The sequence below is a fragment of the Pseudophryne corroboree genome, chromosome 6 (genome assembly GCF_028390025.1).
Source record: "Pseudophryne corroboree isolate aPseCor3 chromosome 6, aPseCor3.hap2, whole genome shotgun sequence".
In the NCBI taxonomy this organism is placed as follows: Eukaryota; Metazoa; Chordata; class Amphibia; order Anura; family Myobatrachidae; genus Pseudophryne; species Pseudophryne corroboree.
The window spans coordinates 764,821,036-764,841,988 of record NC_086449.1 but is presented as its reverse complement, the minus strand read 5'-3'; the positions used below and the strand labels follow the sequence as shown (position 1 = coordinate 764,841,988).

Sequence of the window (20,953 nt, the reverse complement as noted above, 5' to 3'; positions counted from 1 at the left end):
GGCCAGAGGAGATCTTATGACAATGACCGGAGCACTGGAATGGAATGCTGGTAACGGGAGCAGGAAAGAATAATAGCCCCTGGCACCCTAACTCTGTTGTCTCACCCGTGCTATCGGAAATCCCTTGCGAGACTATGGTTTCTTGAGCCCTTTGAAGGGCGTTTGAAGGGCGGATTATGTCTGCCCAACTCCGGTGCCCCCCGGTCTTAATGAGAGACAAAGGGAAATCCAAGGCAGGATGATAACAAGAGGACCTCTAACTAACAAACAGGCCAGGGGCTACGAGCTAACTAACAAAACCTAAAGTATGTGCGGAAAAACCGCCAGGGAAAAAGACAACCAAAATCCACTTGTCCAATACTCCTACCCAGCACCGCCGGATACCAGAGTGGACCTGTGGAAGCGGAACCCTCCGCAAAATGCTCCAAACACAAATAATAAAGGGTAAAGCGGCCAAGCCGCTACACACGGCAAAGCCGCGACTCACGAACACCACTGGATGTTAAACGGTGATCAGTCAGGACTCCAGGGACGAAATGACAACTCCTGAGTACAGGACTTCAGAAGACTGGAACGACCGGATACAGCAGGACTGGAAACAGACTCTCAGCAACAAAGACAGCATGCAGGAATCTATTACCGGCGTCTGTGAGAAGCCCTGAGAGTGTATTAAAACAGGAGTCCTCCAATCAGCTGCTGACAGAGCTGATTAGCATAAATGCCGTGCAGCTGCCTTGCTGCACGGCCAGAGAACAGGTGCACTATAATTTCAAATGGACCCAGCAACGGGGAACGCGGTCCGCCAGTGGCGTCCCCGTTGCTAGGGTCCGTGCGGCTCAGCGCGCCCGGCGTCTAGCGTTGCCAGGGAGCCGGCGGCTGTACGCGCACGGCGTCCCTGGTTGCTAGGTGCCGGGCCGCGCAGACGAGCGGACCCCGGCGCCTAACAGTACCCCCCCCTTGAGGAGGGGTCAAGGAACCCCTAAAGCCAGGTTTCCGAGGAAATTCCCGAAAAAATGCCCTCTTGAGCCTCGGGGCATGAAGATCCTTATCCAGGACCCAAGACCTTTCCTCCGGACCATAGCCTCTCCAGTGAACCAGAAAATAAAGTCGGCCCCGGGACAATTTGGAATCGAGAACCTTCTCCACCAAGATCTCCTGTTGTCCCTGTACATCCACCGGAGATCTACCCTGAGAGATCCTCCGAGGAAATCTACTGGAAGAAACGTATGGTTTCAACAGGGAGCAATGAAACGTATTTCCAATCCTGAGAGATCTTGGTAAACGTAACCGGAAAGCACTTATTAATCCACCTGGGCGTCCTATTATTTCGGGGGTAGGTTCTCTCACTAACAATTTGTCTTTTTTTGTTGATCACTATTTACAGGGGCATGTGGAGGGTCTGAGATCTCATATTAAAGATACACAACATTTTCTTAATATTATTAATAAAATTACCTGGAAATCTAAATATTTTTTGGTTACATGTGATGTGGAATCACTATATTCTAATATTCCTCATTCTGGTGGTATCAATGCAGTAGAAAAGTATTTATTACAGGATGAGATCTCTGACTCTCTACGTGCCTTTTTGCTTAAATCTATTAAATTTATATTAACACATAATCACTTTTTATTTGATTCACAATATTATTTGCAGACACTGGGTGTGGCCATGGGGGCCAGATTCGCGCCGAGTCTAGCCAATCTATACATGGGGGTCTTTGAGGACCAACATGTGGGGGGAGGTGGACTCGGTGGGGATCTGGTATACTATGGCCGGTTTATAGATGATTTATTTATAATTTGGGGGGGCACGTTAGAGCACTTGATTAACTTTACTGAGGGTCTAAATAAGAATGAATATGGATTAAAATTCACTTACACATATAGTGATACGGAATTAAGTTTCCTCGATGTGGCACTGGCGGTGGAGGATGGTAATCTGACTACCAAAACATTTATTAAACAGGTGGATCAGAATAATTATTTGCAGTTCAGTAGTTCCCATAAAAGGAAATGGAAGGAAAATATCCCTAGGGGTCAGTTTGTCCGGATTCGAAGAAATTGTTCATCAGTGACAATGTATAGAACACAAGCTAATATTCTCAAAGCATCATTCTTAGAACAGGGATATCCACCTACATTGCTAGAGGAAGCAATGTTGGAAGTGGAACAGCTTGATAGAGCTGTACTACTTAAACCAAAAGAAAAAGGAAAAGATAGGATGATAAGTGACTCTAATAGAAATATGATGTTCATTACTCAATATAATAGCTGTGCACATCAGATTCAACAAACTATAAAACGAAATATGTCTTTATTGATGTTAGATGAAGTCCTCAAGCCACAATTAAATCATAGGGGAACTATGATTTTTCGTAAGGCAGAGAATTTACGCTCCATTTTGGTACCAAGTCATTTTAAGAGAGGGGTAATAAAATCTAAAACTGATATGTGGATACCTGTAAAACCACCTGGATTTCATAAGTGTGGTAAATCTAATTGTTTATCATGTAAAAATACACCGAGAAAAATTATGACCTATACTTCGAATAAAACCAATGAGGTATTTCAAATAAAAGACTTTCTTAATTGTAGCTCGACATATATTATATATCTAATTATGTGTAAATGTGGTAGACAATATATTGGGAGGACCACACGTACCATGCATATTAGATATATGGAGCATAGAAGAAACGTTCTAAAAGGAGCGAAACATCCATTGTCTAGCCATGTTGCACATTGTCAGTCTTATAATCTTGATGAATGCACTATGATAGCAATAGAACAAATTAAAAATACTGTTAGAGGAGGGGATCGATTTAATCGATTATGTAGGAGAGAAGCTTACTGGATATATAAAATGGACACACTTGTGCCAAATGGATTGAATGATACAGTTGAACTTAATGGAATCTAAACTAAATTAAATTTAATAATGATGCGCCATACTGAATAGATACGGCTATGTAATGGATGCCAGTTGTGCCATAGTTAACTTTGACAGTAAGGGTCATAAGGTTATTGATAAAATCTAAAATATTAAAACTTATGTTTTTTTCTTAATTTTAATTAAAACATTTTTTTAATTTTTTTTTCTTATTTAATAAATAATAATTGTATATGTTGTGGACAGATGTTAAATTATTTGAGAAATATATTCAGAATATTAAAGTTAATCATATGTTCTGGCCAATATATTATAATAGAGGGAGATTTAGAGGTTAATATATGTCTAGCCAGTATGGATGATAATGAGGCTTGAACCACATACATCATTGCGCATGTGTCAATTTGAAAATTAGGTATTTAAGGATAAACGGATAGAGGGAATATATTACACTGAGGAAGCTGCCGAAGCCGGAGGGTAGGCGGAGAAACGCGTTTGGAGACTCGGAGAGATCACTGTGGATACTCTATACCTCATTGTGCCACTGTCTCGTGGCTTGCTTAAGCACTCTCACCAGCGCACGCTGTGTAAAGGAGAGCGGAGAGTGGAGAGCGGAGAGTGGAGAGTGGACAAGTACTTTATCATACAGCGTCTGCTGCGGCTGACTTAGGATACCGTGCACCTCAATACGTTACAGCAGTGTGGCTTGTTGAAGCTACCTACCAATGCATGCTGTACTGAGGAGAGTGGTTAATAAAGGTGGTTGCCGGGACAGACATTACATCATACAGCAGTTGCGGTAGCTGATTGAAGCACTTGTCCGAAGCTGTACCCGGGAGAGAAAACCTCTATTCTGGAAAGTGGTGCACATCTTTTGAACATTATCTCAAATTGTTGGAGCGGCTGCCATGCCTACAACGATCTAAGGAGAGGTAAAATACTGAATATAAAGTGTACGGTATGCTGAGTGGAGACTGGGACATTTGGAATATAATCCGTTAATCAGTTAATCTGTGGTTTTAACAACAGCTGAAATATTAACTAAAATCAATTTATCTTCAATTCTACACTAATTAACTGCTTTATTAACAGCCGAATTATTAATCATCTTATAAAATACTAACAATCAGATTGATTGACATATATGGACAATAATTAAATGAGTTCCATCTGTGGTATTAATTATACTTACCTATGGCAAATATCTGGATTGGAATATATGGACTCTGCTCAATAGTAGCTGATTATTGATTATCAGCTGCATCATTCATTACATATTCGGTGTTTTAATAAATTAAATTGTTGTGATAAATGGATGCCATTTATAAATTATAATTTTTATTTTATATAGTATGTTTGGTTGAGATTGTGCTTTATCCAAATAGATCAGTTTTCTAGCCACTGTGTGATATTGACTCTGAGATTAAAAACTCCCATTAAAGGGACCAAGAGTGTGGTAACACAGGTGATTAGAAAGGTGATTTAGAGTGGCAACATTCAGTGTTGATATGGTATAGTTTTAAATATATTGTTAGTATATCATTAGTACCGGCCGGCACTATAGTTCAAAGCGTGTATTGTATAATTGTATGTTATAGTCTTTATTGTTTTTATTTATTGAAAAGTAAACTAGAAATATATTTTTTACAAAGTGAATAGCGCTGTCTCAATTCTTCTGTTTTTGTTGGGTATATTCTTGGGTGAACTGGGATCAGTCCCCTGAGACGAGCTGCTTGCACCTTGTAAGTTGACAGCGCCAGGTGTATTTTTTTTTTAGTAACCGGAAAGCAACTGGGTTGACTTTTTTAATAATAAGAAATGGTCCAATAAATTTGGGTCCCAATCTAGCCGAGGATTGTCGAAGCCTGATGTTACGAGTCGACAACCATACTCTATCTCCCACCTTAAAAGTGCAAGGACGTCGGAGCCTGTCAGAAAAATTTTTCTCTCGAAAGGCCGCTTTTCTGAGAGCAAGGTGCACTTTTTTCCAAATGGCTCTGAGATGGGAGGTTAAGGTTAGCGAGGAAACTGAAGAATGATGAAAAAAAGAATTAGCTCTGGGGTGAAAACCAAAAACTGAAAAGAATGGAGACACATTAGTGGAGGAATGACAAGAATTATTGTAAGCAAACTCCGCCAACGGAAGAAACTCGGACCAATCATTCTGGAGTTTGGCTGAATACAAATGCAAATACTGTTTCAATGATTGGTTAACTCGCTCGGTTTGCCCGTTGGATTGTGGGTGGTAACCGGATGTTAACGACAATTTCATCTTAAATGAAGCACAAAAACACTTCCAGAATTGTGCGATGAATTGTGGACCCCGATCAGAAACAATATCAGTGGGCAACCCATGTAGTCTGAAAACATGGCGGAGAAACAAAACTGCCAATCCTTGGGCAGATGGCAGTCAGGGAAGAGCAATGAAATGAGCCATCTTGCTAAAACGGTCCACTACCACCCATATGACTCGGAATCCGGCTGAAAGGGGAAGGTCTACCACAAAATCCATGGAAATATGAGACCATGGCCTGAGAGGGACATTTAAGGGCATAAGTTGCCCGATAGGCAAGGAACGGGGAACCTTATGCTGTGCACAAACCTGACATGAAAAAACAAACTCCTTAACGTCTTTAGAAAGACCAGGCCACCACACCGAGCGGGAGACTAACTCCAAAGTCTTAGAGATCCCCGGATGCCCGGAAACTTTGTTATCATGGAATTCAGTTAAAACAGTAGCTCTCAAAAACTCAGGGACGTAAAGACGACCAGCAGGAGTATTACCAGGAGCTTGGTGTTGAAGCTGTTTTAACTGGGTAAATAAATCTTGTGTGAGGCCTGCCCAAATGACTGAAGATGGAAGTATGGGAGTAACAGGACTGTTATTGTGAACCGGAAGAAAGCTGCGTGACAGGGCATCAGCCTTGGTATTCTTGGAACCAGGCCTGAAAGTGATTATAAATTTGAAACGAGTAAAAAATAAAGCCCAACGAGCCTGCCGGGCATTCAGCCGTTTAGCTGATTCGATGTATTGCAGGTTTTTATGGTCAGTCAATACTGAAATAGTATGTTTTGCTCCCTCCAGCCAATGCCTCCACTCCTCGAAAGCCCACTTTATTGCCAGTAACTCCCGATTACCAACGTCATAGTTGGATTCAGCGGAGGAGAATTTCCTGGACATAAAGGCACAAGGATGTAGTTCCAGAGACTCCGGATCCTTTTGAGATAGGATAGCCCCCACTCCAACCTCCGAGGCATCAACCTCCACAACAAAGGGCAATTCCGGATTGGGATGTCTGAGGACTGGAGCCGAGACAAAGGCTTGTTTCAAGGCCCGAAAGGACAACTCAGCTTCATGCTACCAGTTGGTAGGATCTGCTCCTTTCTTTGTCAGAGCTACAATGGGAGCAACCAGGTCAGAAAAAGAATGAATGAACCTCCTATAATAATTCGCAAACCCTAAAAAGCGCTGAATTGCTTTTAAATTGGTGGGTTGCGCCCAACTAAGGATGGCCTGGAGCTTCTTAGGTTCCATGAAAAATCCCCGAGGGGAAATAATGTACCCTAAAAAAGATACCTCCGTGACATGAAACTCACATTTCTCCAGCTTGGCATATAAATGATTCTCACGCAACTTTTGAAGAACCTGATGCACCTGGGTAACATGTTGTTCCATTGACTCAGAATAAATCAGGATGTCGTCTAAGTAAACGACCACGAATTTCCCTAGGAAATCACGGAGCACATCGTTAATGAGGTCCTGAAAAACTGCTGGAGCGTTAGACAAGCCGAACGGCATCACCAGGTACTCGTAGTGACCCGACTGAGTACTGAAGGCCATCTTCCACTCATCTCCAGATTTGATTCGGATGAGGTTGTATGCTCCTCTTAGGTCAATTTTAGAAAAAATCACAGCCGAACGTAACTGATCAAAGAGGACAGAAATCAGCGGCAAAGGATAAGTATTTTTAACTGAGATCTTATTCAGGGCTCTAAAGTCAATGCAAGGTCTAAGCGAGCCATCCTTTTTCTCCACAAAGAAGAAGCCTGCACTTAAAGGAGATTTTGATGGTCTAATAAATCCTTTCCCTCGGCTCTCCTTAACATAATCATTCATGGCCGCAGTTTCTGGCCTGGATAAAGCATATAACCTTCCCTTTGGCAATGCGGCACCAAGAATTAGCTCAATAGCACAATCATAAGGCCGATGGGGAGGCAGAATGTCCGCATTGCCCTTGGAGAACACATCAGCAAACTCCTGGTATTCCACAGGAATGAGTTCAGGAATGGCAGCTGCTATTCTGACTGGAAACGTAATACATTCCTTATCACAAAAGGTACCCCATTGTGAAATCTCCCCCGACCGCCAATCAATGGTGGGATTATGAAAGGCCAGCCAAGGGTGACCCAGAACTACTGGAACTGCTGGGCAATGAGTAAGGAAGAACTCGATTTTTTCAGAATGTAGAGCTCCTACTGTAAGTAATACAGGGGGTGTACAGAGAGAAATAACCCCATTGGACAGTGGACTCCCATCTAAGCCATGCATGGTGACACACCTACCCAAAGGTAACTGAGAAATGCCTAAGGCCTTAGCCCAAGTTAAATCCATAAAATTTCCTGCAGCTCCACTGTCAACAAAAGCCGACACCGAAGAACTGAGGCTGCCAAAGGAAACCTTAGCTGGGACTAAAAGGGAGTTATTCGAGGAGATAAGCTGCAGACCTAGGTGAACCCCCTCACAATTCACCTGGTCAAGGCGTTTCCCGACTTGTTCGGACAATTACGAGCAAAATGTCCCTTACCCCCACAGTACAGACAAAGACCAGAATTTTGCCTTCTGGCTCTTTCTTCAGGAGACAGCCGGGAGAGAACCATCTGCATGGGCTCCTCTACGTCCTCAGGAATGGAATATACACATGGACTTGACCTTACAGGTGCTCCTTTTTCAGCCCTCCGCTCTCTGAGACGACGATCAATCTTAATAGAAAGCTCCATGAGTTTATCGAGAGTCTCAGGAACGGGGTACTGAAGGAGACTGTCTTTTATAGACTCCGATAAGCCGAGGCGAAACTGACTGCGCAGGGCTGGGTCATTCCAGCCACAGTCGTTCGACCAACGGCGAAACTCTGTACAATAAACCTCTGCAGGATTTCTACCCTGTCTGAGAGCGCGCAACTGACTTTCAGCGGATGCCTCTCTATCAGGGTCATCATACAAGAGCCCTAAAGACCCAAAAAAAGCGTCCACTGACAACAATGCCGGATCCTCTGCCTTCAAACCAAATGCCCAGGTCTGAGGATCCCCCTGGAGCAAAGAAACAACAAACCCGACCCGCTGAGATTCAGTACCCGAGGAAATTGGTCTTAAACGAAAATAAAGTTTACAGGATTCTTTAAAATTAAAAAACTCTTTCCTATCACCAGAAAAACGGTTAGGCAAATGCATCTTTGGTTCAGGGACTACCCTCGGGGAAGCTCGCAAAAGATCTTCCTGCGACTTCACCCGAAGAGAAAGATCCTGAACCATCTGAGTAAGTTCTTGAATCTGACTGACTAAGAGCTGACCAGGATTTGGCCCTAAACCTGTTGGATTCATGAGGCCGATAAACTCTCACAAAACTGAATGAGAAAAAATTAACCCCGTTTAATTTTAAGTTTTGGTATTGGCCGGTAATAATGTTATGATTCCAGCACTCCTGGCCAGAGGAGATCTTATGACAATGACCGGAGCACTGGAATGGAATGCTGGTAACGGGAGCAGGAAAGAATAATAGCCCCTGGCGCCCTAACTCTGTTGTCTCACCCGTGCTATCGGAAATCCCTTGCGAGACTATGGTTTCTTGAGCCCTTGGCAGCCACGTTTGAAGGGCGGATTATGTCTGCCCAACTCCGGTGCCCCCCGGTCTTAATGAGAGACAAAGGGAAATCCGAGGCAGGATGATAACAAGAGGACCTCTAACTAACAAACAGGCCAGGGGCTACGAGCTTACTAACAAAACCTAAAGTATGTGCGGAAAAACCGCCAGGGAAAAAGACAACCAAAATCCACTTGTCCAATACTCCTACCCAGCACCGCCGGATACCAGAGTGGACCTGTGGAAGCGGAACCCTCCGCAAAATGCTCCAAACACAAATAATAAAGGGTAAAGCGGCCAAGCCGCTACACACGGCAAAGCCGCGACTCACGAACACCACTGGATGTTAAACGGTGATCAGTCAGGACTCCAGGGACGAGATGACAACTCCCGAGTACAGGACTTCAGAACACTGGAACGACCGGATACAGCAGGACTGGAAACAGACTCTCAGCAACAAAGACAGCATGCAGGAATCTATTACCGGCGTCTGTGAGAAGCCCTGAGAGTGTATTAAAACAGGAGTCCTCCAATCAGCTGCTGACAGAGCTGATTAGCATAAATGCCGTGCAGCTGCCTTGCTGCATGGCCAGAGAACAGGTGCACTATAATTTCAAATGGACCCAGCAACGGGGAACGCGGTCCGCCAGTGGCGTCCCCGTTGCTAGGGTCCGTGCGGCTCAGCGCGCCCGGCGTCTAGCTTTGCCAGGGAGCCGGCGGCTGTACGCGCACGGCATCCCTGGTTGCTAGGCGCCAGGCCGCGCAGACGAGCGGACCCCGGCGCCTAACAATCTCCTAATAAATAATACTGATTTCTTATTATTACTTGGATATGTGTTACTGATAATATACAAAAGATTATTATTTTTTTAAAGCAGAAATGATTGACAAACAATCTTGCAATTTTAATGAGTAGAAAGAATTAAATATTAACAACTGATCTATTTTTTTTGGGGGGGGTGTAGTAAATAAATCATATATATATTTTTTTAAATGTTTATTAAGAAAGAAAGAAAAACACACATATTTTCACAATAATTGCAGAATAATGACATTAGACATTAGGTACTCACGAGAGGTTCACCACCCTTTAACTTCAACTCCCATATTCGCCTGACCACCTTTTTTGACTTATTGATGTCACTAGGAGATGATCACTTTCCATCTTACGTTTTGAGCTGCCCTCTTAATTCCTTTGCTGACTTATGTGATATGTGTTGAACAAATGTTAAGATGTACATTCCTCCATTACATTATTTCTACTGTTATTCTTATATTTCCACCCAATCTTAGACATTTCCACCCAATCCAGTCAATAGCATATCTATAATTAGCGGCCAAAGAGTAGTCTTCTGGGCATGGTAAGTTCACTCCTCCCAACATAGTCGGTGGTTTTAATTTAAAAAGGGCTATGCGTGGACATTTATTCTCCCAAATAAAAGTAGTAAGGGATTTATTAATTGTTTGAATATCATGTTTAGTCAGAAGAAACAGAAGCATTTGGATCAGATATAATAGGCGGGGGAAGGAAATCATTTTGTGGCATTTACCTAAATATGAAATTAGTAAGCTTTGCCAACGTGTAAAATCATCTATCATTTTATTAATAGAGCGTAAAAAATTTAGCCCGTATAAATCGGCTGTTTTAGATGAAAAACGTAAACATAAGTAGGTGATAAAGCCACAGGCTTTATCACCTACTTATGTTTACGTTTTTCATCTAAAACAGCCGAAATTGGGGCTCCTGATTCCCACAGGCTCATTTGAAAGGGAATCATGAGCCCCAATTTTGTGTAGCTTTGGGGCCCAGAGCCAATGCCTCTGTTTTATCAAAGTTGATTAGAAAGCCCGAGATCAAGTGGAAATAGTAGAGCATGGTTAATAGAGAGGGGAACTCCTTTATGGGATCGCTAAAATACAGTAACAGATCATCGGCAAAAGCCGACACTTTCACGGATTGTGAGCCAATTTTTATCCCAACCCAAGTAACATCTTGCATGCAAGTGCGTATTAATGGGTCAAGGGCCAAATTAAAAAGTAGGGGAGAGAGGGGGCCTCCCTGGCGCGTACCCCTATGTAAAGAGTAGGTGGCTGTGTTCAGTCCATTAATAGTGAGCTATGCCTGTGGATTAGTGTAAAGCATACGGAAGACTTTAATAAACTCCACTCCAAATTTTTGTGTGTGGAAGATTCTAAGTAAGTGTGCCCATGATACCCGGTCGAACACTTTATCAGCGTCGCAACTGACCACTAGTGCTTTAGATTTTGTGGTACCTTCGACACTATGTATTGCTGCAATCAGGGTACGTACGTTATGCACTGATGTTCTAGCCCTTACAAACCCAGTTTGGGCAAGGTGTAAAATACGTTGCAATATTAATTGGAGACGAGCGGCCAATAATTTGGTGAATAGTTTTAGGTCTTGGTTTAGAAGTGATATAGGTCGATAAGACTGGACATATGTAGGGTCTTTACCTGGTTTTGGAAATACTACTATTCTAGCTTCGGTGAATCCCGAAGGGGGAGAGGATCCTTGCAATAATGCGTTAAACAGTGTTAACAAATAAGGCAACATATGAGGAGCTAGCATTTTATAGTATTCCGCCCCGAACCCATCCGGGCTCGGCGTTTTCCCAATATGGAGTGATTTAATCAAATATAGCAATTCCGATTCTATTACTGGGTCCATCAGTGACGCCCGTTCCTCCTCCATTAATGTGGGTAAGCCTGATTTATCCAGAAACACCATACCCTCAGTGGGGTTATCTAAAGGCGCTGCATATAAATTTTTATAATATTGTAAGAAGGTTGCAGATATAGTTTGTATGTCCGTAGTTGAAGGAATTGAGTCTGTGTGCAAGTCAGTTATGCGAGAAGAAGCTGTAGATGATCTCACTAAGTTAGCTAACAATTTGCCCGACTTGTTACCACCACGGAAAAATTTGTTTCATTGAACATCATAGGAAAAGCTAGCTCGTTCAGTGCACAGTGCGTCATAAAGGTGTTTTGCATCAGTATAAACCCATCTATTGTCTGGAGAATCATATAAAACCATGGCATCATATGCTGCCGTCAAAGCTTTGCTCAGATCGTGCAACCGGGTGTTCAATTGCTTGCGTTTTCTAGAAACATATTCTAGGATTTGTCCACAGACAACTGGTTTAGAAGCCGACCAAAACAAATTGATGTCATTAACATGAATTTTATTATCATTTACATAGTTAAGGAAGGCCTGGGTAAGAAATTGACTGAAGTCTGAGGAATGCTCCAGATAAGCAGGAAAACGCCATTTATAGGATCTAGGCAAATGGGTATCTAAGGTGATCGAGATCCAAATTGGGGCATGATCCGAGAGTAAGATGGGCTCTATCTTAGCATCCACAATATGGTGCAGAAGAGAGTCAGTAATTAACCAAAAATCTAATCTAGAGGAGGAGTGATGAGGTTAGAGTAGAAGGTGTATTCGTGAGCGTCTGGGTTACTAATTCTCCATGGGTCAGACAGTCGTAAAGAAGAGGTAAGTAGTGTTAGTGAAGGTGGAGTGGCAACAATAGACGTACCGGGCGTGGTCGTCCTGTCTAGACCAGTTGACTGTACACAATTAAAGTCTCCTCCCATAACAATTTCTCCCTCCGCCCAACCCTGTAGTTTTGTGTATATAGCAGAGAAAAAAGATGCCATTAGGGGTATAAATATTGTCCACTGTATATATCGTATGTAATATTTTTAGTTTCAAGAAAAGATATCTACCCTCTTGATCAACCAAGCTATCCAAAATAGTGGCAGGGAGTGATTTATTGAGGATGGTCAGGACGCCTCTGTGTTTAGATGTGAAAGAAGCCGTTCTATATTCTCCCACCCAAGTATCCCGTAGTACATTAGGGTCCGAGCTCTTCCAATGAGTTTCCTGCAATAATGCTATATCTGGTTTTAGCTGTTTTAAATAGGTAAGGACCTTTTTCCGCTTAATAGGGGTATTGAGTCCCTCAACATTCCATGACACTAACTTGAATCGTGATTGTATTATTGTGGAAGAATCACTTGTTAACGGCATTCAAGCGATACCAACCCTAGGCCAATATCCGACTACAGTATGCTGTAATAGTTGATCCCAACCCGTCCCAGCGAGCGGGCCGTAGTGGATCAAAGATGAAAAATATCAAAGATAAATAATTAAGTACATTCCTATCACAATTCGTGAAGATTGTGTGTATATAATAATAAAGTTATAAACCAAGTTACAATTTCAACATTTTAAGAACCCATGTGAGTGCCCTATGAAATTTCGTCAGCATCCAAAATGATAATATTAACACATATGAGGAGGATATCCTCAAACATAGAATCCAAGGGCACCATAATCTGAAGTAGCATAACAAAAGATGAGATAAGGGGAAGAGTGGGAGGTAAAGCAGCCAAAAAAGAGATAGAACAGGAGGCAGCAGGAAAGAAAAGTAGTATAGAGGAAAGGACATAAGATTATAACAAATACAAAATCGTTGTATAGCAGCTGGTATTAAACTCCAACTGCAACAAAACACTATCGTCACCGTGCTGAAATATAACCAAATCAAAATATCAAACAGAAAAGCATTATTCATTTGTGTCTTGAATGGACAAACCAAAGGTGACAAATAACCGACTGGAAAATGATATAAGAGTCAGTCAGCATCATCTGTACCAGAAAGTAGAGCCGTATCCAAAGAGTTCACAAAGTTTCTGGCCTCTTGTGCAGTTTCAAAGAGGTAGGATTTACCAACATGGGTAATTCTCAGCTTGGCCAGGTATAACAATGCAAATTGGTGACCAAGTTCAAACAGACGTTTACAAATAGGTGAAAACTCGCGTCCTTTTGCAGCAACTAGATAAGAGAAGTCCTGAAATAGTAAGATCTTGGAGTCTTGGTACCAAAGATCAGTAAATTTCCGATAGGCTTCCATCAAACTGACTTTATCGGCGTAGTTAAGAATTCTCATGATGACCGGTCTGGGTCTATCTCTACTGGACTGATGATCAGGACCAATCCGATGGACACGTTCAACCAGAATAGGACCCATGTCCGAAACGCGACCCAGTTCTCTTGGCAACCATTGGGAGACCAGTTTCATAAGATCGGATGGTTTCACAGATTCTGGCAAACCCACAAGACGTATATTATTTCTTCTATTACGATTTTCCAAATCTTCTAGCTTGTCTTGTAGGGACACCATTATTATTATTATTACATTTTATTTATAATGCGCCACATGTGTTTCGCAGCACCATACAAAGGACAGTACAGGGAGGCAAAACATAGCATTATAGTAAATAAATAACAGAAATAGAGTACAGGTAACATAGAGCACCACACATTCTCAAGACATAATACAGCTAAGATGTAAGTATTGAGGGAGTGATCATCGTACTACTAGGGGCTGGTGGCCATAGATGGAGATGAGCCTTTACTAGCAGGGTAAAGATGGTCGTTGAGTAGGGGAGAGCTGCGAGTGAAATGTGTCGAGATGAGGGCTAAGATAACAAGAGGAAAGAGGGCCCTGCTCTTAAGAGCTAACAATCTAGTGGGGAGGGGCGACAGACAGATGACAAGAGGTGCAGGCAAGCGGGAGGTAGCGTGATGGCAGTATGCAAGCAAAGCTGAGATGTTCACGGCATGAGGCAGGGGGGTGGAGGCGCGGCTTCAGGACTGCGTTATGCATCCAGGGGGTATGCTTTGATGAATAGGTGGGTGTTTAGTGTCCGTTTGAAGCTTTGCAAGGTCAGGGAGAGTCTAATGGAGCGGGGGAGTGCGTTCCACTGAAGGGGTGCAGCACAGGTGTAATCTTGGACACGAGCATGGGAAGCAGTGACCAGGGTGGTGGAGAGGCAACGGTCATTGGTCAACCGTAGGGGGTTTGAGGAAGTGTGAAGGGAGAGGAGGTTGGAGATGTAAGGAGCAGTGGAATTAGAGATGGCCTTGTATGTGAGGGTGAGAAGTTTGAAGAGGATTCTGTAGGGGAATGGGAGCCAGTGTAGATTTTGTCGAAGGGGAGTGGCAGATGTGGTGTGTGGGGAGAGGAAGATAAGCCTAGCTGTGGAGTTCAGGACAGATTGGAGGGGAGCAAGATGGGAGCAAGCGAGGCCAGTGAGGAGAACATTGCAGTAGTCAAGTCGTGAGATGACTAGTGAGTGGATAATGAGTTTAGTTGCACTCTGGGAGAGATATGGCCTGATACAAGCAATATTGCGTAGCTGGAAACGACAGGATTGTGCCAGATGTGGGGTGCAAAGGAGAGGGAGGAGTCAAGAGTGACGAACAAGCAGCGGAGTTGGGGAACGGGGAGATGCTGGTGTTGTCAACAATGATTGAGATATTGATCGGGGGTGTTGCTCTGGATGGGAGGAAGATGATGAGTTCAGTTTTGTCCATATTGAGCTTAAGAGAGTGCTCAGACATCCAGCAGGAGATTGCAGAGAGGCAGCTGGAAACCTGAGAGAGGACAGAGGGGGACAGATCAGGAGAGGAGAGGTAGAGTTGTGTGTCAGCATAGAGGTGGTATTGAAGGCCAAAGGAGTTAACGAGCACACCCAGGGAAGAGGTGTACAGGGAGAACAGAAGTAGGCCAAGGACAGAACCCTGAGGGGAACCAACAGGAAGGATGGAGGGTGTGAGGTGGTGCTGGAGGCAGACACAGAGAAGGAGCGGTTAGGGAGGTAAGAAGAAAACCAGTCAAGGACAGTGCTAGAGAGGCCAGTGTTTTGGAGTGTGCGGAGGAGGAGAGGATGATCTATGGTGTCAAAGGCAGCAGAGAGGTCCAGAAGGATGAGCAGAGAGAAGTGGCCCCTGAATTTGTCCGAAAGCGGGTCATTGGTGACTTTCACCAGGGCAGTCTCAGTTGAGTGGAGTGGGCAAAATCCAGATTGTAGTGGATCGAGGATGGAGTTGTCAGAGAGGTAGCTTGTGAGACGGCTATAGACCAGTCATTCAAGTAATTTGTAGGCAAAAGGGAGAAGAAAGATGGGGCGGTAGTTAGTGGGTGATGAGGGGTCGAGGTTGGGTTTTTTGAGAATAGGTGAGACCAGAGCATGTTTGAATGGTGAGGGGAAGATGCTGGTAGACAGGGACAGGTTAAAGAGGTGAGCAAGGTGGGAGCAGGCAGTGGGGGAGAGGGAGCGGAGAAGACGGGAGGGAAGGGGGTCCAGGGGGCAGGTGGAGGGGGGGAGGATAAGATGAGGCAGTGGACTTCCTTTTCTGAAGTGGGACTCAAGGAGGACATGGTGGGATAGATGGAGGGGAGGGATGATGGGGCAGGGGGGTAGCAGAGGGGTGATGGCGGGAGATGTCGTTTTGGATGTCCTCAATTTTGGAGATGAAGAAGGAGGCAAAGTCAGTGGCAGTGAGGGAGGATGGGAGGGGAGGAGGAGGGGGGCGAAGGAGAGTGTTGAAAGTTTCAAAGAGACGGTATGGACAGGAGGACTGAGAAGAGATGAGTGCTTGGAAAAAGGATTGCTTGGCAAGGGAAAGAGCAGAGCTGTAGGAGGAGAGAATGAACTTGAAATGGAGGAAGTCCGGCAGAGAGTGAGATTTCCTCCAGGAGCGTTCAGCAGAGCGTGAGCAATTTTGTAAGAAACGTGTAAATTTGGTGTGCCAGGGTTGGTGTTTGGAGCGGCGGAGGGGGACAGAGGAGAGGGGGGCCACAGAGTCAAAAGCAGCGGTTAGGGAAGAGTTATCGAAGGAGGCTGCCTGGTTGGGACAAGTCATAGTGGAAAGAGGAGAGAGGAAAGTCTCGAGGGAGGACATGAAAGTGAGGTCGAGAGACCCGAGATTGCGTCTGGTGGTGGTGGGTCTGGGCGTGGAGAGGAGGAAGGAGGATGAGAGGATTAAAGAAAGCAGATGGTGGTCAGAGAGAGGGAAGGAAGAGTTTGAGAAATCAGAGAGATCACATCGGTGGGTGAAGACAAGGTTGAGGGAGTGGATGAGATTGTGAGTAGGGGTGGAGGTCCATTGAGAAAGTCCAAAGGAGGTGGAAAGGGCGAGAAGATTAGTGGAAGCAGCATTAGTGATGTCAATAGGGATGTTAAAGTCACCGAGGATGACAGAGGGGAGGTCGGAGGAGAGAAAGTGGGGAAGCCAGGCAGCAAAGTTGTCAAGGAAAGGTGAACAGTGGCCAGGGGGGGCGGTAGATCACTGCCACAAGGAGGTGAATGGAGTAGAAGAGGCAGAAAGTGTGGACCTCGAAGGTGGAGAAGGTGAGGGAGGGCTCAGGTAGGATGACACGAAAGGTGCAGTTTGGGGAGAGAAGGATGCCCACGCCTACATCAGGTCTGACCGTGTGGGCGAAGGAGAGGCCTCCATAGGAGAGGGCAGTAGGGGAGGTGGTGTCAGAGGAGGAGAGCCAGGTTTAAGTGATGGCGAGAAGGTTAAAAGAGTGGGAGATGAAGAGGTTGTGGATAGTTGGCAGCTTGTTGCAGATTGATCTAGCATTCCAGAGTGCACAGGAGAAAGGAAGGGAGGGGACAGGGGAGATAGGGATAAGGTTGGCTGAGTTCTGAGTGTATGTGGGTGATTTGGAATTTGGGGGGTGAGACCTGGTAGTGAGGACTGGTATGTGACAGGATCGAGGAGCCATAATTCGGTACAGTAGTGTTGTTCAGAGGAATAGAGGGGTGTGGGTGTAATATAGAATGAACAAGGAGAAGGTGGGGTGTAGTGAAAGCAAAAGACAGTGCAAACAGGATTCTAAGAAATAATGGAAGGAACGGAAAGACTGAGATGGATACACAGTGGTTGTAGATTGTGTGAATGAGGAGTGTGAGCAATGTGTGACAGCAGTAGGGCTGTTACTTAATCAGACAGGTAGTTCAGTGTCCAGGCTGTGCAGGCTGCAGGCGTTGCTGGTAGTGGTTTAGGTAACTCACTGTAGTATGTTGTTTGCAGTTCTTTTGTGGAGGTGGGGAAGATAGTCTGCTGTCCTTCTGTTTCTCTCCTGTTCATCTCCATATATCTCCAAAAATTCTATTATCATACTTTGCACTAACATACTTCGCAACAAAGATGCTTGCAGCCTTAATCTATACTAGTTAAATAAAATTGCAGACATGGATACAGGGTTAATTGATAGCAGCACCCACCCTCTGAAAACTCCACCCACAACAAAAGGTTGCCTCAAGGTGTGAACAGACCACTATACCACCACTAATACACAGTGAAAACAGATTATAGTCTGGCCTAGAAATCACTAATTAGAGATAAAGTTGTCAATACCTAACATAGGGGGTAATTCTGAGTTGATCGCAGCAGCAAGTTTGTTAGCAATTGGGCAAAACCATGTGCACTGCAGGTGGGGCAGATATAACATGTGCAGAGAGAGTTAGATTTGGGTGGGTTATTTTGTTTCTGTGCAGGGTAAATACTGGCTGCTTTATTTTTACACTGCAATTTAGATTTCAGTTTGAACACACCCCACCCAAATCTAACTCTCTCTGCACATGTTATATCTGTCCCTCCTGCAGTGCACATGGTTTTGCCCAACTGCTAACAAATTTGATGCTGCGATCAACTCAGAATTAGGCCCCCAATTCAGAAAGCATGTAAGGGATGTAAAATTGCAGCAGTGAGAGATTGTTGCAGGAGTGATAAAGTTGGCAATACCTAACATAATTCAGAAAGCATGTAAGGGATGTAAAGTTGCATCAGCTTATCATGCTCCGTCCGGGTTGACTTAGCTGCAGATAGATCGTCTTCTAGAACAGAAATTCTTTGTTCAGCCTCGGATATACGCTGATCATGAGCTGTGAGTTGCGTGAGTGCCGAGTCCAAAGAATCCTTTAAGGGCGCCAGTTTTTGATCCAGTAGAGATGAGAGTATATTTGTGATTTCACTCATGGAGAAGGACTTGGATGATTCCATAGTTGGTGCAGGCTGTGGTTGTTCCCATAGACTAGAACCCTGACTATATGTCGGGGAGACAGGAGCACTGCTAGCGGAGCTCTCACAATTTTTGCCTTTACCCATCCGGGCACCTTGTGGATTACGTGGTGTTTTAGACATGAATTTGTCCATAATAATAGACACAGGGAGAACGGGAAGGTGGTCTACAGAACTGTGACAGAAGGCACCTCAGGGAGAGGCTTCTGGTCTGGACCTGCCACAACCAGAACACTGACGGGTGAAATATGTATAGGTAAAGAGGTAGAGACTGCTTGCTGAAGGGATCTTCGAGGATCTTGAGTGCACAAATACAAGCATAAATGGCCGCACACGGGCAAGGATGTAAATGAGGCTCAGACAATGCTTCACATAGAGCTCAGTTCTAGAAGCTGATGGAAGGAGCAACTGAGGTCGCGGTCGCACACCGCTATGTGTAGAGCTGGTACTGTGTTGGGATAGGGTCAGGTACCTCAGCTCTGGTATGGTCGTCTTCAGTAATGCGGTGCAGGCGGAGGACCCCAGAGAAGTGCAAGGAGTGGTAGTAGTGTGTTATTTGTCGGTGATACGGGGGCCCCTGGTCACCGCCCGTGGCACCCCAACTCAGACCCCAGGATAAGGCTGAGGTCGCAGTTTCGCCAGATGTGTAGGCCGCGATACACAGAGTGTCCCCAAATTCCTCCCTGGTCTGTGTGTTTGGCCCACAGGGTATAGAGGGTGTCAGGCGGGTGCCGAGAGGCAATAGATATGAGTAGGGGGGGCCAGATGGGGAAAGATAAATTCCTGCAGCAAGGCCTGTATAGGAGCCCCAGGGAATCACTTCTTTGACTGAGGTCACCCCAACAGTCGACCCGTTACCTGCTAGACGAGTCCCTGCTTCAGGCCAGATGAGAGAGGTAGTTCAACGAGAGGACTGGAGGTCCAGGCAGGAGCTCCGTTGTAGACGCACTCTCCCGAGTTCCACAGGTTGTCCGGCAACCCCCGTCAGGTCTCTCGGTCTCTGCAGCTTCTCCTCCGTGCAAGCAGGACACGCAGCAGGTGATCGGGGCCTCCAGGCACAGGTCTAGTTGTGCAGCGTCCTCCGGTCGGTACACACTCCACCGCGGGCAAGGTCGACCCCGCGTTTGCCGCGGTTCGAGCTCCTAATCAAGGTCCCGGCTCCGGCGGCGAGCACGCCAGCCCTGCTTCCCGGGTCAAGAATCTGTATCCCTGGGAGCAGGCAGGACATGACTCCTCGTGCAGGGAGGGCTCAGCGCTGAGACTTGATGTACTTCTGCCCGGGCTCCACCAACAATCGAGGTCCCGGCTTCCTGCTGGCTCCGCGATCTCGCCACACGCTATGGGTAGGTCTGTACAGGGGGAGATAGAGCTGTAGGGCTATCCAAAAGTGGCTCCGTTGGCCAAAATAGAAGCCCAAGGCAGGAGCTCTCATGTAACACGTCCGTCCAGATAAGCCTCCAAACCACGCCCCCAATAAATCATATTTTTAATCTCTCAGATGCTTTACAGCTTCACATTTCTTATTAAATATGGGAATTATTTTTTTTTCTAATAAAATAATACATTTACCACACTGGTTTATTATTATACTAGTTGACTTAATACTTATAGGGGTATACAGTATGCAATAGCCTGCGCGTTTCAAACAGCCACAATACGTCATTAATTTATCCACTAGATTTAAAGCAACAATAAAAAAAGGCAAAACCAGGTTGTTTTTAGCTTTATAAAAAAAAATGCACTTTAAGCCTGCAATTTGCAGATTATTACATGTAGAGTTCCCCATACTGAAAGAGATTCAGCATATTACAAGTCCCTGTCAATGAAGGGTCCATCTGTACTCATGAGCATCTCATTTAGACAGCCTTATAACAATATGTATATATTTAATTAGAAATGATAATAAAGTACATTTTGACACAAACGAAAATCTCATTCTAAATAATACTGATCTGCTTTTATTTTTTGGATATGGGTACGGCTGATAACACTGTATACTGTATAACAGATTATTTATTTAAGTCAGAAATTATTAACAAAACATTTTGAAATAAAGATTAAAAAGATAAAATTTAGTCCTGATGTTAATATATATATATATATATATTTGTGTGTGTTTTTATATATATATATGTATATATACCAAAGTACGAGTGGCATGTGAGTGCCGATTGCTGTCTGTCTGTCTCTCTCTCTCTCTCTCTCTCTCTCTGTATATATATATATATATATATATATAAAAACACAATAGTATCCTTATCTTGCGCCAAGCTAAGAGCAGCACAACGGGAGAGGTCCC

The 20,953-nt window shown here is 44.5% G+C and overlaps 1 protein-coding gene across 13 annotated transcripts in view; it reads left to right on the top strand.

The window, feature by feature from the left end:
- LOC134933410 (protocadherin gamma-C5-like) overlaps positions 1-20,953 on the top strand; it is a 688,451-nt gene that overhangs the window by 361,359 nt on the left and 306,139 nt on the right. The gene's annotated exons all lie outside the window — the stretch shown is intronic.